Below are 18,915 nucleotides of genomic sequence, written 5' to 3'. Positions count from 1 at the left end.
AAACCATCCGACTCTTAGAAATTCATCACAACTTTCACCTTGAAACCGAGAAACCCTGCCCAGGACTGTGTTGATGCCAATGACTGTGAGGATCCTCTTTGCAATCAGTAGCGCCCTTTGCGGGTTTTCACCAGTTGACCTCTCTCATTTCTCTTCTTATCATCGCCTTATAGGGCCCTTTGCAAGTTTTTACTAACAAGACTCTCTCATTTTTAATTTCTCTACTCACCATCGCCTTATGGTGTCCATGAGGGTTTTTACCCTCATTTTATTTCACTTATTTCAGTTGCACTGTATCCCCTAATTTTCAAACATTCCTGATGATTGATCGGAAGGACTTAAAAGGATTTGGGTAAAACTAATTGGGATTGAATTACAACGTTGGAACCTTTAAGGCGAAACTATCGCCGAACCATTGTAATATCTACCCTACTTTTTACTTTTGGGGAAATGTGGATTTTTGTTTTGGTGTGACCGAACCCCAGAGAGAGGCTTCCTATGTATCCTTTCAGAATCAGGTTGAACGTTGTTTAATTACATGAACTTTGTTTTTTTTTTCTTTTTTTTTTCTTTTTCTTTTGTTTTCTTCTTTCCTCTTTTTTTTCACTAATAACTTTCAGGTTCCAAAGAGGGTAATCAAAGAAAGGGAACCGGCTCAAAGGTTTTGCCAAGTGTTGATAGTGTTTGGGTAGCGAGAAAGAAAACCTTTGTCATCCCAAACAGAGAATGTTAAAGTTGTGTAAAGGGTCAAACATAATATCTTTTGACCGTGTCTGCATTGATAGCTGTCTCGGGGACATTTCCTTTGATGTTTCCGAAATATAGCGCTCACTTTGGCAACACTCTTGTTACAATGTATGGACCTTTTCAATTTGGAAAAAATTTTCCCTTAGCTTCTTCATGATGCGGGAGAATATGTCTCAGAACGAGTTGCCCCACTTTCAATTTCCTGGGCTGCACTTTCTTGTTATTGGTACGGGCCATTCTTTGTTGGTAAAATTGTCCGTGGCAAACTGCAGCTAATCGTTTTTCATCAATCATCGTCAATTGTTCCAGTCGGGTTTTGATCCATTCATCATCATCGATCTCGGCTTCAACAATGATCCGAAGAGAGGGAATCTCGACTTCTGCAGATATTACAGCTTCAGTGCCATAAACCAATAAGTAAGGAGTGGCCCCAACTGATGTGCGCACGATTGTGCGATATCCCAATAGTGCAAAAGGCAACTTTTCATGCCACTGTTTGGAACCAGAACCATTTTCTTGAGAATCTTTTTAATGTTCTTTTTTGCATCTTCAACGGCATCATTAGCTTTGGGCCGATAGGGGATAGAATTACGATGCATAATTTTAAATTGCTCGCATGCCTCCCTCATCAAGTGGTTGTTCAAATTTGCAGCATTATCTGTAATGATAGTTTTAGGGATATAAAACGACAAATAATGTTAGATTGCACGAAGTCTACCACAACTTTCTTAGTGACGACTTTGAAAGTGACTGCTTCAACCCACTTTGTGAAATAATCAATGGTACCCAAGATGAATCTGTGCCCCTTTGAAGCTTTCGGCTCGATTGGCCCAATAACATCCATGCCCCAAGTAACAAACGGCCAAGATGCTGACATAGGATGTAACTCTGAAGGCGGTGAATGAATCAAGTCATTGTGTATATGACACTGATGGCATTTCCGGACAAAACTAAAATAATCTTTTTCCATGGTCATCCAATAATAACTTGCCTGGAGGATTTTCTTTGCAATGACATACCTGTTCATGTGAGGCCCATATACTCTCGAATGCACTTCGTTCACGATCCTTTTAGCTTCTCGAGAATCTATGCACCTCAACAAATTCATATCTGGAGTTCTTTTGTACAGGATCTCTCCATTCAAAAAGAAATTGCTTGCAAGCCTTCTGATAGTTCTCTTTTGATCTCCACTGGCATGCTTGGGATATTCTTTTGTTTTCAAGAACCTTTTGATATCATGATACCATGTCTCACCATATGGCTCCATTTTAATTGTATTACAATAACCATGCATTTCTCGAACCTGAATTTCCAGCGGGTCAATATGAACATTACCCAGGTACGGCAGCATTGAGGCCAAAGTAGCTAGTGCATCTGCTAGCTCATTGCGAAATCGAGGAATATACTTGAACTCAACAGATTTGAACCATTTACTGAGATCTTCCACATGTTTCTTGTAGGGGATAAGCTTGATGTCCTGAGTTTCTCATTCAATTTTGGGCTTGTCGAATAATTAAATCAGAATCGCCCATGATTAATAGATCTTGTACATCCAAATCAACCGTCATATTCATGCCCATGATGCAGGCTTCATACTTAGCCGTGTTGTTTGTGAAAAAGAACCGAAGTCGAGACGTGGACAGATGTGTTGACCTATGGGCGAGATTAGAATTGCCCTAATCCCTACGCCTTTTGCATTTACAGCCCCATCAAAGAACATTTTCGAGGCATTGATGTTCTCCGAAATCACTTCAACCGAGTTTACTTCCTCATCTGGAAAGTAAGTGCTTAGGAGTTGGTATTCATCATCGACCGGATTCTCATCTAGATGATCTGCCAAGGCTTGCGTTTTATCACCGTGCGAGTGACATAGACAATGTCAAACTCGGTAAGTAGGATCTGCCATTTTGCCAACCTTCCAGTGGGCATTGGCTTCTGGAATATATACTTCAAAGGATCCATTCTGGTTATGAGATATGTTGTGTCAACCAACAAGTAGTGTCTCAGCTTTTGGGCGACCCATGTTAGGGCGCAACAAGTTCTTTCCAATAGAGTGTACTTGGCTTCATATCTGGTGAACTTCTTGCTCAGATAATATATGGCTTATTCTCTTTTCCTGATTACATCGTGTTGCCCCAGGACACAGCCGAAAGAATTTTCCAGGACTGTCAAATATAAGAACAAAGGTCTTCTTGATTCGGGAAGAACCACCACCGGCGGATTTGACAGATATTCCTTGATTTTATCAAAAGCTTATTGACACTCATCTATCCATTTAATTGATACTTCTTTCTTCAATAGCTTGAATATGGGCTCACAAGTGGTGGTAAGCTGAGCGATGAATCTGCTGATATAATTCAATCTCCCTAGCAGACTCATGACCTCTTTCTTGCTCTTCGGAGGTCGCAAATCCCGAATAGACATTATCTTTGTCGGATCTAATTCGATACCCCTCTGACTAACTATAAACCCCGGGAGTTTCCCAGACGAAACTCCGAATGCACATTTAGCTGGGTTTAATTTCAAGTCGTAGCTGCGCAGACGCTCAAAGAACTTCCTCAGATCTCGCACATGGTCTTCTTGCATCCTAGATTTAATGATCACATCATACACATATACCTCAATCTCCGGATGCATCATGTCATGGAAGATGGCAGTCACAGCACTCATATAGGTTGCTCTAGCGTTTTTCAGACCAAACCCCAAGGTGTGGTAAAAATAGTCTTTTCTACATCTTTTCGTCCATCATAACCTAGTGATACCCAGTATAACAATCCACGAAAGACTGTATCTCATGTTTAGCATAATTGTCAACAAGAATGTGGATATTTGGCAATGGAAAGTTGTCCTTTGGCACTGGTACCATGTTAGCCAACCATGTGGTGTATTGGACAACTCGGATCACACCAGCTTTCAATATTTTGGTGACTTCTTCCTTGATCTTATCACTAATATCAATTTTGAACTTTCTCTACTTCTGTTTGACGGGCGAATAACTGAGATAGGTAGGCAGTTTATGCACTACCAAATCAACATTGAAACTTGGCATATCATCATAAGACCATGCAAATACGTCTTGGAATTCAAACAAAAGTTGGATCAAGGCATCTCTAGTTCTCTCATCTACGTGAATGCTTATCATGGTTTCTCGGATCACTTCTGAATTACCCAAATTAACTTGCTCAATTTCATTTAAGTTTGGCTTAGGCTTTTTCTAAAAAATTTCCGATTCTCGATTTATTTTCCTAAAAGCCTCATCTTCATCATATTTTGACTCTTGATTCATTATTTCAAAATTAGACAGTATTTTAAAATCTGAGCATGAAGTCCGCAAGCATGCTATGTTATTAAAGTCCACATTATTAGAATTGAAAAAGAAAAAGATAAGAAAAATAGCAAAATTAGAAAGAGAAATAGAGACACCTATGAACGATGAAATATTGATTTCATTTCATTGAATTGAAAGATAGAAAGGTTTACATCAGAATTTAAAGACAAAAAACATTCAGATTACACCCTGAAATAACCCGTAATGCAAAAAAGATAGCAAGACTGAACTACCGGGATTCCCGCCTGACGGGGAACGGGGTAACCTCCTAGTTCTGGAGCTTGAAATATGGGACCATATACTGTACCTCAGCACAGCTCGTGCCTTCCCCTGACTGGACCATGTTGGATTCATATAGCATTTATTTCAAAGCTTCGTAGATATCATCAATTTCTTCAGTCGTGAAGGCCTCTTCTTCTTCCTTCACATACTTTTATTTGACAAATGACCAAGCGAGATCTGGGATGGGTTGTGACAGGACCCACCCATTTTCTTTGAGTTTGTCAGCCCATGTTCTGTTATCCTCTGTAGCTCGGAAACCCAACCCAAAAGACTTCTCATTGACGACCGGGGAAATGGGCTTAGTAATGCCCTGCAGAGATGCTCCGACCCCCTTTCTGGGCTTGTACACATATTTGATCATTTGGGTGGTAACCATAATTGGAGCATTAGACAAACAAGGTTGAGGTAGTGGGGCCCTCTCTTCAAACTGGTTAGCGACCACAATTTCAAAAGCTTGATACACGATGTGCTCACTGTCTTCCCTAGCTTCAAGACACGGACTAAGGGGTCCTGATAAATAGATTGCTCGTCTTCTCTATGGACAATGATTTCTTGATTGTCATACTCAAACTTGACCATCTGGTGGAGAGTGGAAGGAACAGCTCTAGCGGCATGAATCCATGGTCTACCCAAGAAAGAAATTGTATGAGGTTTCCATGTCCAAAACTTTGAAGGTCACCTCAAAGTCCACGGGGCCAATAGTTAAGATTAGATCAATTTCTCCGATTGTGTCCCTCTTAACCCCATCAAAGGCTCGTACACAGACATTGTGTCACGCCCCAAACTAGGGGAGGCACGACTGGCACTCGATACTGTATTCGATCGAGTTAGCCACTAAACATACTAGCTAACTAGACTGGGGGCCCAACAGATCGGGCAGCACAACATCTGAAATACTAAGCCTGGACCGTAAGGTTATGACATGAATAACAATAAGCCATATAAACATAGGTAGACAAGCCAAAATAATAAAATACTAGCTGGCTGACGAGGCCGCGACTGAAGACATACATGCCTACACACCTATATATACATGCCAAGCCTATGGGCTGGAGACTGAAAGCAGCAAAAAGAAACCCAGAATATTGTGTCCACAATAGCCTCTAAGAGTGTCATAAGCACTATCGGGATAAGGCCCCAACTATACCCAAACTGTACAACAAAAGTAACCATCCTATGAAAGCTCCAGGAAGAGGTGGAGCTTACCAACTCACAGCTGAACCCCGAAATCCTAACGGAGGGGTCGATTAGAGTCCCTACCTGGACCTGCACGCACGAAACAAAAATGCAGTGTCCCCAGGCAACGGGACATCAGTACGAATAAAAATGTACTGGTATGTAAGGCAGAAAGTAGAATCATACATAGCTGATGTAAAAAGGTAATAAAGATACCACCTGACACTGAAACTCTAATAGCCTCCATGGCCGACATCCGACCTCATAGTAATAAAATATGTATGGTATGCTCGTGTAATCGTATGTCGTGAATACATATATATTGATTTAAATGCATGACATACCCAACCAAATGCTAGCAATGGCGGTCTCTCCCGGTAGCTAACCGGTATCATATTGCCAACCTGTGGCCATCTGTACAATATATATAGTCTTTCGGGCAAATAGGCCCCTTACCTCCGATTATAGCTCGAAGTCCATGCATAATATGTCATGTATGATATGAACTTTGAATGCACATAATAGGCCATAACAAGAACTTAGCCAACCTTGGCTCATTGGTACTCTTATTCTCATAATCTCATAATCACCTTCGTATCGCATACAAATGTCTCGTGGAACCTCATATCTTTTTTAATAAGTTTGAAAACTTAACTCAACTTTTAGAAAGATAACTTAACTCTGAATATGTTCATAAAAAGCTTAAGGTGCTTCACTTAGTCCTTATACCTGATTTCTTGATAATTAGTAAAAGAAAGTATTTCAAAAAAATCAAAGGTTTTAGTAGTTTAAACATAAAAATTATATTTGAGAATTTTGAAATCGACGTGTCACTTTAGAGATTTTAAAATACACTTTAACAAGGAAGAAGGACTGATCGCGAATACTAAATGCCTTTATTTTTAAGTCACACAACCCAAAGACGAATAAGAATTCATATATATGGACATATATTTAAGAAAGCCGACAAAATGACATATATAGATGTCAAATACCCTTTTTAACCGAACGAGTGGAATATCAACCTAATAGCATCTTGAAAATACTTCAGCTATGATACCAATGCCTTTCACAGAAGGTCTTTCTAGCAACAGAATAGTAAAATATCACATTTGGTGTCTTCATCCTGTGTTTCATGTATCTATGTTGCGGAAGTGCATTGGAGATCCTTCACGTATTACGCCCATTGAGGATATTCACATTGCTGAAGACTTATCTTATGCAGAGGTACCAGTAGTTATTTTAGATCGGCAGGTAAGGAAGCTTCGAACTAAAGAAGTGGCTTCCGTGAAAGTGTTATGGCGAAATAACAACATCGAGGAAATGACCTGGGAAGCTGAGGAGGAAATGAGGAAGAAGTACCCCCACCTATTTATGACTTAAGGTGAGGTCGCATTTAAATAATTGCCAATTATTTCTTTACAGCAACTTAATTGGATTTTAAATGACTTGAAAGTGCAATTTAATTATTTCTTATTGCGAGATAGCTATACGAAGCCTAGTAGTTGGAATCTTCAGAATTTGATTTATGCTTTGCAAATGTAACAAATATAGCCTCGCAAATAACGTATTAGCGGACAAGAAATGAAACCAAAGAATTGACTTGACCCATTCGCGGACGAATGTTCTTAGGGGGAGACTGTGAGACCCCAGGTGTTTCTCTCTTCTCTTACGTAATATACGTAACGTGGCGTGGTTATATTAGGTATATATGATTGGGTATAGCACATTGGGAGAATAAGACTGAAAATGTGTGGTAATATCAAGGAACTAAACTAAAGCTTTAAGTCAAAGGAATCCCTTAAACAAAGGTTCATGGTTAAAGAAATGGCTCGGGTAGCACCCCGCGCGTTCGGAAGATTTAAGTTAACTTGCACCTGTGGGATAAGACTAAGAGTGTATAATATGCTAAGAATAATGTGTTATGAGGTATTATAATATCACACTGGTCACATGTTAAGTTTTGGAGTCAAGCAAGTTGCGAAATAAAGGTCGGCAAAAGTTATCGTAAATTTCTCTAATAAATTTTCTAAACTTTAGGTCAAATGTATCAGATCATTTCTCCCAATATATAAAGAGTTATGGGACCCACAACCTACCAAATCGAAGGTCTACAAGTCTAGTTTGCAACCAAAGAAATCTCACATCAAACCGACATTGAAGTAAAACGTTATGACCGTTTTACCGCGGACTATCCGGGCTGAAATCGGGTCGCGAACCGGGTCGGGTCAAACAAGTGGTATAAGTCGGAAAATCCGACTTTTAAGACCCTAAAATATTTCATCTTCGTCCCAAAATAGTGAGAAAGCTTAAGAGAGGGTTTCATGGTGTTCTTGAGTGATTAAGGTGCGTTTTTAACGATTTTTATCGTTAAAGTTTTCCCCCGTGCCTAGAAGCGCAATCTCTACGCTTTGCAATCGTTTTTCCCTTCTATTAGCTGTGTTTGGAGCTATTTTTGGAAGATAGGAAATTGTTGTTCTTGTTGGTTCTTCAGGATTTATACTTGGTTTGCCAAGGTAATCATCTTGGGACTCTTTTATGATCGTTTTTACAAAGTTCTACGGGCGTTTCGTCAAGTTAGGGTCATATGGCAAATCTGCCGATTTAAACTCATTTATGAACTATTTATAAGTGCGTATAAGCTGCATATATATAGTGGTTTCGAAGCTTAGGACGTAAGGAACAACATTCGTGAAGGAACTACAGGTATTCGGACGTTCGTTGGAGAGGTATGTTAAGGCTAAGCTTCGTCCTTCCTTTTAGCACTAATTTTGCAAATCAAGCTCGTACGCCACCCTACCAATCCTCCGAATAATCTTATACGGTCCAACATACCTGGGGCTGAGCTTCCCCTTATTTCCAAATCGCATGACGCCCTTCATAGGCGATACTTTCAGGAAAACCCAATCTTCTATATCAAACTCTAAGTCTCGTCGTCGAACATCTGCATAAGACTTTTGCTGACTTTGTGCTGTACGCAGCCGGTCTCTAATAAGTTTTACCTTTTCCATTGCTTGCTGGACTAAGTTAGGACCTAGCAACTCTGCTTCCCCGACCTCGAACCAACCGATCAGCGACCTACACTTCCGCTCGTATAGTGCTTCGTAAGGAGCCATCTGAATACTAGCTTGGAAGCTGTTATTATAAGCGAACTCAATAAGAGGTAGATGATCATCCCAACTTCCTTTAAAATCTAGCACGTAGGCACGTAACATATCCTCAACTGTCTGAATAGTACGCTCTGCCTGTCCATCAGTTTGCGGATGAAAAGCGGTGCTAAGATTTACCTGCGTGCCTAGACCCTTCTGAAAAGATTTCCAAAAATATGCTGTAAATTGAGCCCCTCGATCAGAGATAATAGATAATGGAACTCCGTGAAGGCGAATAATCTCTCGAATGTAAAGCTTGGAATAATCCTCGGCTGAATATGTCATCCTGACTGGCAGGAAATGAGCAGATTTTGTAAGCCTATCAATAATTACCCAAATAGAATCATACCTCCGTGGAGTGCGAGGCAAACCAGTGATGAAGTCCATATTTATCATGTCCCATTTCCATAATGGAAGCTCAATACACTGAGTTAGGCCTCCAGGCCTCTGATGTTCGGCTTTAACTTGCTGGCAGTTGGGACATTGGGCTACCATCTCCGCGATATCTTTTTTCATTCCATTCCACCAATAGATCTGTCGAAGGTCCCGATACATCTTTGTCGCTCCGGGATGAACTGCATATCTAGAATAATGGGCCTCCGAAAGAATCTTGGCATGGAGCTCTCCTACTGACGGTACACATAAGCGGCCCTGGTATCTAAGGACTCCATCTCCAGTTAGCTCAAATAAAGTTTGTCGCTGCTGTGGAATACTTTCCCTCAGTTTTATAAGCTCAGGATCCTCGTGTTGTCGCTCTTTCACTTCAGTAACAAAAGAAGATTTTGCTGTATTCTGAACGAGAATGCGTCCACCCTCTGCATCTACCAAACGCACCTGCAAACTAGCTAGCTGGCATAGATATTTGGTCATCTTGACCTTATCAGCTTCAACATGGCTTAGACTGCCCATGGACTTCCGGCTAAGGGCATCAGCAACAATATTAGCTTTGCCGGGATGATATAAAATATCAACATCATAGTCCTTTAGTAATTCTAGCCATCTTCTTTGTCGTAGGTTCAGCTCCCTCTATTTAAATAAATACTGAAGGCTCTGGTGGTCGGTGAAAACATCAATATGAACCCCATATAGATAATGCCGCCAAATCTTTAGGGCAAATACAACTACGGCTAACTCAAGATCGTGCGTAGGATAGTTCTGTTCATGTTTTCGCAACTGTCTGGAGGCGTACGCGATAACCTTACCATGCTGCATAAGAACACAACCTAGGCCAATTCTCGAGGCATCACAATATACAACATAACCCTCGGTGCCATCCGGAAGAGTCAAGACAGGTGCCGTAGTAAGCCTTTTCTTTAGTTCCTGAAAACTTTGTTCACATGCCTCAGTCCACTGAAACTTAGCTCCCTTATGTGTTAGTTTCGTCAATGGTGCAGAGATAGAGAAAAATCCCTCCACAAACCTTCGGTAATACCCTGCCAAGCCTAAAAAGCTACGAACCTATGTCGGATTCAAGGGCCTCGGCCAAGTCATCACAACTTCAATCTTTTGGCCATCAACCTTGATACCATCGCCGGTAATAACATGACCAAGAAAAGCTACAGAAGTTAGCCAAAATTTACATTTAAAGAATTTAGCATATAACCTGTAGTCCTGGAGAGTCTGCAATACAGCTCGCAAGTGGTCCGCATGCTCGACTTCCGATCGTGAATATATCAGGATGTCGTCAATAAACACAATCACAAATTCATCCAAGAATGGTTTGAATACCCGGTTCATAAGATCCATAAAGGCTGCTGGGGAATTTGTAAGCCCGAAAGACATGACAAGGAATTCAAAATGGCCATACCTTGTCCTAAATGCTGTTTTTGGGATATCAATATCCCTGACTCGTAGCTGATGATAACCGGATTGCAAGTCGATCTTCGAAAAGCATTTGGCACCTTGTAACTAGTCGAACAAGTCATCAATCCGTGGAAGAGGATACTTATTCTTGATAGTGACTTTATTTAGTTGCCTGTAGTCAATGCACATCCGCAAGGACCCATCTTTCTTTCGAACAAAGAGCACCGGAGCACCCCATGGGGATGTACTTGGCCTAATAAAGCCTTTATCGAGCAAGTCCTTCAGTTGTTCCTTCAATTCCCTTAGCTCTGCAGGAGCCATTATATAGGGAGGAATGGATATAGGCTGCGCATCAGGAAGCAAATCTATAGCTAAATCGATTTCCCTTTTAGGGGGAATTCCTGGAAGCTCGTCAGGGAATACCGTCGAGAATTCATTCACAATAGGAACCGACTGAAAAGTCACTGGCTCCTTATCTATATCCCTAACATGAACCAGATGGTATATACAACCTTTAGCAATAAACTTCCGAGCCCTAAGGTATGAAATAAACTTACCCTTGGGCGTGGCTGCATTACCTTTCCATTCAAGGACAGGCTCACCAGGAAAATGAAATCGGACCAACTTTGCACGACAATCAATATTAGCATAACAAGCTGCCAACCAATCCATACCCATAATGACATCGAAGTCTAGCATAACCAATTCAACTAAATCAACAGAGGTTGGACGGTCATTAATTAACACTGTACAATCTCGATAGACATGAGTAGCTACAATAGAGTCGCCAACTGGCGTAGACACCTCAACTGGCTATGGCAACAACTCAGATCTCATGTCAAGCTTACCAGCAATAAATGGAGTAATATATGAAAATGTAGGGCCGGGATCCATCAATGCATAAATGGCATAAGAATGTACTGTCAATATACCTGTGACAACATCTGGGGATGCCTCTGAATCCTGTCGGCCTGTGAGTGCATAAAAGCAGTTCTGGCCACCACTAGAACCTGAGGTGTCTCCTCCACCTCTCCCCCTACCACGGCCCTGAGTAGACTGTGGACCTGGTCGGGGAGCATGGACTGAGGGCGAAGAGGCTGCTGTGAATCCTGAAGGCTGAGCTGGTGTACCTCTGCCTAACCCTGGGCACCGACTAATATAATGTCCTATCTGCCCATAATGAAAACATGCACTCGAACCCTGTCTACATTGCCCGGTGTGCAGCTTACCGCACTAAGTACATGGAGGAGTAAGCTGTCTCATCTATGCAGAACGCTCCTGTCGACGGCCCTCAGGCTGGCCTGAGCTCTGCCCCGGTCCTGACTGAATATAACGATCAAATCGCTGGCCCTGCATCTGTGGTGGGAAACTACCTGCTGATCAAGGTGGATATCGATGGAGTGGGGGCCTAAAATCAACTCGTGGCTCCCTATAAGACCCCATAGTACGAGCCCTCTTACTCTGCTCCCTATCCCTGCGAGTATCATGAATCCGACAGGAAAGGTCCTCTGTAGTCTGAGCAAAAGCCTGTATGCAGGAAATATCTACATCATCTGATAGGGATGCAACCCTACAGTCTCTAATCAGATGATCCCCCAAACCATCCACATAATGATGAACTCTAGCCCTCATGGTATGTACTATATCTGGTGCATACCTTGCCAAAGAATTAAACTTATGGCTATAATCCCTCACACTCATATCCCCCTACTTTAGGCTAAGAAACTGGTCAAGACGGGCCTCCCGAACCTCCCGTGGCAATTAATGGGCTAAAAAAGCCTCAGAGAAGTCCTCCCACTCTGCTGGCGGAGCATCAGGTCCTCTAGATCTCTCCTATGCCTCATACCATAGGACGACTACATCACGTAGTCGAAAAGAAGCCAACTCCACAGCCTCGGTGACGAAGGCATGCATCACCCTCAATACTCTATACATATGGTCTATAAAGTCCTGGGGATCCTCAGTGGAACTGGATCCTTTAAATAATGGAGGGGCCAAGTGAAGAAACTCTCGTACCACCGAGCTTCCTATCCGATCTCTCCGGGAATCTGCTCCTGACTCTAGCTGTCGCTCATGAATAGAAACCATCCTAGTCAGCAACTGAACAGCCTCCCTCATCCCCTACTCCCCAGTCTCTGATGGGGGAACAATAGGTGCTGGAGGTCCTGTGTCTCTAGTTGCCTCAGGTACCAATGGAACTGGTGAGGCTGGGTGTACTGCATCTCCCTGGGCTCCAACAAGTGCTGGGGAAGCTAAAACTAGGGGTACTGGAGACTCACTGTGAGCCTCTAAGGGAAATCTATCCCTCTGACCCGGTGGGGAACGACTGGTACCTTCTCCCGGATCCATACCTATCTCTCATTGTGCCATCTCCTGAGCGTAGGTAGTCTGTTAGATAGGAAACACAAAGCACGATTTAGATTTCATATGTTCTTATAACTTCGCTCTATAGCACGATCTATTAATTGAAAGAAATGTAATCATTGCTAGATGCCTCATAGCCTCCTGATTATAAGTGTGGTGCACAACACACCCATAAGCAAGACTCTACTAGACACAGCTTGTGGACTCCCTGGGATACGACCTGCTCTGATACCAAGTTTGTCACGCCCCAAACTAGGGGAGGCACGACTGGCACTCGATATTGTATTCGATCGAGTTAGCCACTAAACATACTAGCTAACTAGACTGGGGGCCCAACAGATTGGGCAGCACAACATCTGAAATACTAAGCCTAGACCGTAAGGTTATGACATGAATAACAATAAGCCATATAAACATAGGTAGACAAGCCAAAATAATAAAATACTAGCTGGCTGACGAGGCCGCGACTGAAGACATACATGCCTACACACCTATATATACATGCCAAGCCTATGGGCTGGAGACTAAAAGCAGCAAAAAGAAACCCAGAATATTGTGTCCACAATAGCCTCTAAGAGTGTCATAAGCACTGTCGGGATAAGGCCCCAACTATACCCAAACTGTACAACAAAAGTAACCATCCTATGAAAGCTCCAGGAAGAGGTGGAGCTTACCAACTCACAGCTGAACCCCGAAATCCTAGCGGAGGGGTCGATCAGAGTCCCTACCTGGACCTGCACGCACGAAACAAATATACAGTGTCCCCAGGCAACGGGACATCAGTACGAATAAAAATGTACTGGTATGTAAGGCAGAAAGTAGAATCATACATAGCTGATGTAAAAAGGTAATAAAGATACCACCTGACACTGAAACTCTGATAGCCTCCATGGCCGACATCCGACCTCATAGTAATAAAATATGCATGGTATGCTCGTGTAATCGTATGTCGTGAATACATATATATTGATTTAAATGCATGACATACCCAACCAAATGCTAGCAATGGCGGTCTCTCCCGGTAGCTAACCGGTATCATATTGCCAACCTGTGGCCATCTGTACAATATATATAGTCTTTCGGGCAAATAGGCCCCTTACCTCCGATTATAGCTCGAAGTCCATGCATAATATGTCATGTATGATATGAACTTTGAATGCACATAATAGGCCATAACAAGAACTTAGCCAACCTTGGCTCATTGGTACTCTTATTCTCATAATCTCATAATCACCTTCGTATCGCATACAAATATCTCGTGGAACCTCATATCTTTTTTAATAAGTTTGAAAACTTAACAAAACTTTTAGAAAGATAACTTAACTCTGAATATTTCATAAAAAGCTTAAGGTGCTTCACTTAGTCCTTATACCTGATTTCTTGATAATTAGTAAAAGAAAGTATTTCAAAAAAAATCAAATGTTTTAGTTGTTTAAACATAAAAATTATATTTGAGAATTTTGAAATCGACGTGTCACTTTAGAGATTTTAAAATACACTTTAACAAGGAAGGACTGATCGCAAATACTAAATGCCTTTATTTTTAAGTCACACAACCCAAAGACGAATAAGAATTCATATATATGGACATATATTTAAGAAAGCCGACAAAATGACATATATAGATGTTGAATACCCTTTTTAACCGAACGAGTGGAATATCAACCTAATAGCATCATGAAAATACTTCAGCTATAATACCAATGTCTTTCACAAAAGGTCTTTCTAGCAATAGAATAGTAAAATATCACATTTGGTGTCTTAGGAATTTCCCAAAATTAGTGCTAAAAGGAAGGACGAAGCTTAGCCTTAACACACCTCTCCAACGAACGTCCGAATGCCTGTAGTTCCTTCACGAATGTTGTTCCTTACGTCCTAAGCTTCGAAACCACTATATATATGCAGCTTATACGCACCTATAAACAGTTCATAAATGAGTTTAAATCGGCAGATTTGCCATATGACCCTAACTTGACGAAACGCCCGTAGAACTTTATAAAAACGATCATAAAAGAGTCCCAAGATGATTACCTTGGCAAACCAAGTATAAATCCTGAAGAACCAGCAAGAACAACAATTTTCTATCTTCCAAAAATAGCTCCAAACACAGCTAATAGAAGGGGAAAATGATTGCAAAGCGTAGAGATTGCGCTTCTAGGCACGGGGGCAAACTTTAATGATAAAAATCGTTAAAAACGCACCTTAATCACTCAAGAACACCATGAAACCCTCTCTTAAGCTTTCTCACTATTTTGGGACGAAGATGAAATGTTTTGGGGTCTTAAAAGTCGGATTTTCCGACTTATACCACTTGTTTGACCCGACCCGGTTCGCGACCCGATTTCAGCCCAGACAGTCCGCGGTAAAACAGTCATAACCTTTTACTCCAATGTCGGTTTGATGTGAGATTTCTTTGGTTGCCAACTATACTCGTAGATCTTCGATTTGGTAGGTTGTGGGTCCCATAACTCTTTATATATTGAGAGAAATGATCTGATACATTTGACCCAAAGTTTAGAAAATTTATTAGAGAAATTTACGATAACTTTTGCCGACCTTTATTTCGTAACTTGCTTGACTCCAAAACTTAACATGTGACCAGTGTGATATTATAATACCTCATAACATATTATTCTTAGCATATTATACACTCTTAGTCTTATCCCACAGGTGCAAGTTAACTTAAACCTTCCGAACGCACGGGGTGCTACCCGAGCCATTTCTTTAACCATGAACCTTTGTTTAAGTGATTCCTTTGACTTAAAGCTTTAGTTTAGTTCCTTGATATTACCACACATTTTCAGTCTTATTCTCCCAATGTGCTATATCCAATCATATATACCTAATATAACCATGCCACGTTACGTATATTACGTAAGAGAAGAGAGAAACACCTGGGGTCTCACACATTGTTTGTCCAATTTTTTCTGTACCGATTTCCATTATCTGGAATGTTGAGAGGGGACAAATATCTACTCGAAACCTACCATCCAGCATCACCCTTTTCACATAGTAACCCTCACATTTAACAGTCAATTGAGGGCTTTGTTGTGGGCATCTCCCTCTGCAGGCAAATCATTACGACTGAATGAGATCTTATTAACCTCAAAAAATCTTTCGGCCATCCTTTATAATTGTTTGACAGTAGTTACTACTAGGACATACACTTCATTCAAAGTTTTGACGAGCACTTTTTGGTGTTCATCTAAACTCAACAACAGAGATGGGAGTGAGATCTGGGATGGAGTCTTCTGGAGTTGGTCAAATATCAAGTACTCTGAAGTTTTCATCTTCTTAAAGAACTCCTCTGCTTCTTCATTGCTCTTGGTTGGCATCTGTTTGTCCCTGTTTTGTTTGGACTTCCTTATCTCATCCGGGTATAGCTCCCAGACCGAGTCATCTCATTTACTTTTCCCATAACCTCTTTCCCTTTGTAAGTGACAATTGTCTTGCTATAATTCCAAGGGACCGTAGTAGGATCTTTCATAGGACTTTGTGGTACGGGACTGATAACCATAGACTCAGTTAGCCTTGGTGAAATTACCGACCCCCGCGCCACATGAGTTCTCTTTGGTACATACAACCTTGTCATATTTTACGCAACTTTCCTTTCATCAAACTTCTTTGGAGTGTTGAGCACAAGCTGTTCTTTTCTCGGGGCTTTTGGAACATAAAGAACCAAATTCTTAGTAGGTGCCGTCTCAACTTTTGTTTTAACGGCCTAAGGAATCGGAGCTACTTTCTTTTCGGGTTTGGCCGATTTGCTCCTAGTTTAGGTCTTGCCTCTGAACTAGTGATAGCAACAATAGCCTTCAGCGCTGGGTCAAATTCTTTGTCATCACAGATCATACCAATAGATGGCCCGTTATTGTGAGCAGACAATGGATTGTAAGTCACATTGGGGACCTCCTCGTCCCTCAGCACAATTCTTTTCGCTTCAATCAAGTCTTCGACTGCACTCTTGAGGGTCCAGCAATCTTCTGTATCATGTCATACCACCTCTGAATAGTATGCACATTTGGCATTGGCCCTGTACGTTTGAGAGTCGGGATTTGGCCGATTTGGAGCCACATTTTACAATTAACCCAATTGGATTAACTTCTAGAGCAAACTGGAGTGAGATTCACCAATGGGGGTGAAATTGTTTCTTCTGGGAGGCTCTCGGGGACATGGATTATATTGGGGGTGTATTTTGTGGTGGAGAGGATTATATGGAGCTTGGTAAGGAGTATTATTTCTAGGAGGTGGAGCTCAATTTTTATTGTAGTTTTGTTGGGGTCGTATCTAGGGTTGTACATTCATCACCGCATATGGAGTCGGTTCCACGGTGTACACAACGTCATGGTGCGGGTCGTAATGTTGTGGGGTTCGAGGTAGCATATAAGACTGGTAAAAAGATCTGCGAGACCCCTTTGAGCTTGAAGCCATCCTGGCTCCCTCTTCTCTCTTTTTGCGATTGGCCAGACGCCCTGAGCCATTCTGGATGGCTTGTGATGTAGCTTTAAGGGCTGCCTGACTCAATATCTGTCCTGTTTTCAAATCTTTCTCAACCATTCCCCCAATCTTTATGGCTTCAGCAAATGGTTTTCCCATGACGGACATCATGTTCTAATAATAATCGGCCTCTTGGGCCTATAAAAAAACCATGACCATTTCTGTCTCATCCATTGGTGACTTCACACGGGCAGCCTGCTCATGCCATTTAACAGCATACTCACCGAAACTCTCTGTGGATTTCTTCCTTAGAATAGATAGAGAATTTCTATCCTAAGCAATATCCATATTATATTGAAATTAGCGGACGAAATCTCAGGCAAGATCATCCCATACATGCCAATGAGCGATTTCCTGGTCCATGTACCACTCAGAAGCGATTCCCACCAGACTCTCTCCAAAGTATGCCATCAGAAGTTCCTTTTTTCCACCTGCCCCTCTTAGCTGATTGCAATTGCTTTTCAAATAGGCGATCAGATCTCCGTGCCAATCATACTTTACAAATTTCGGCATTTTGAAACCAGCTGGCAAATGAACATTTGGAAACAAGCACAAGTCGGAGTAGGAGACACTTTTTTGGCCACTCAAGCCCTACATGTTCTTCAAACTCTACTCCAAATTTTTTATTTTTTGAGCCATTTCTTCCTGCTTTGGATTTTTAACTGTTCTTTTTGGTTCATCCGGAAGCTCATACTGTGGATGTTGGGTGTATGAGTCCGGAGTGATGTAAGTCATATCCTATTGAATTTGGGGGCCCTGGAATATAAAGGCTGTAGGTTCAAAACACGGTCTGGGCACGGTTGGTTGTGCCGTAGTCAAGACAGGCATTGCGGAGAACAATGCTGGAGGTGCACCGGAAACCAGTGCCTGGGGGGCGAACCACATAAGGCATGCCGGGAAAGTTAGATGACATTGTAGGGTACCCTCACGGGATAAACGGGTCGAATGTAGGGACGTAGGTAGACCCACCCGACCTTAGGATCAACTCAGGGAATCCAGGAATTGCACTTGGCGGTTCCCTACCATTAGACCGGGAGTCCCACATTTCCAACATGGAGAGACGTAGCATCTTATTCTCTTCAATAGTTGCTGATTCAGGTTGTGAAATAGCCGGTGTCGGGCTATCCTCAGGATTGATAATGTGTAGATTGCTTTCAGAGGCCATCGGAACATTTCCTTTGGATCTTGTGAAATAGGGATAAGAAGCCAGATAACCAACAAAAACCAATCACCTGAATAGAACCTGTCTAAATTGCACGCACAACAACCTTGTTAGCTTTGAAACATTTTAACATGTAGGAAATCGCATGTTGGGATGTAATGCACCTAAACAATTAAATGTTTCTACCATGTGTTTGAACAGTTGCGTGTTTCATCCCAGCTTTCATTATCTCTTTTCCACTTTGTAACTTTTTTCTTTCATTTCTAGCTCTCCTTTTCTCTTTTCTTTCATTTCTAGCTCTCCTTTTCTCTTTTGTTTTGTCGCTCCTTTTCTTATTTTTTTTTGGTTTGGTTTTCTCAATTTCTTTCTCTTTTTGTTGAATTTTTGCTCCGTTTTGTTTATGGCTATGA

The 18,915-nt window shown here is 41.6% G+C and overlaps 1 pseudogene; it reads right to left on the bottom strand.

The window, feature by feature from the left end:
* The window catches only part of LOC142164130 (uncharacterized), a 36,165-nt pseudogene extending 18,723 nt beyond the window's left edge, over nucleotides 1–17,442 (bottom strand).
* Between the last annotated feature and the right edge of the window lie 1,473 nt (nucleotides 17,443–18,915).

The sequence above is a fragment of the Nicotiana tabacum genome, chromosome 9 (genome assembly GCF_000715075.1).
Source record: "Nicotiana tabacum cultivar K326 chromosome 9, ASM71507v2, whole genome shotgun sequence".
In the NCBI taxonomy this organism is placed as follows: domain Eukaryota; kingdom Viridiplantae; phylum Streptophyta; class Magnoliopsida; order Solanales; family Solanaceae; genus Nicotiana; species Nicotiana tabacum.
The sequence above is the reverse complement of the archived record's forward strand: the minus strand, read 5'-3'. Positions and strand labels throughout refer to the sequence as shown.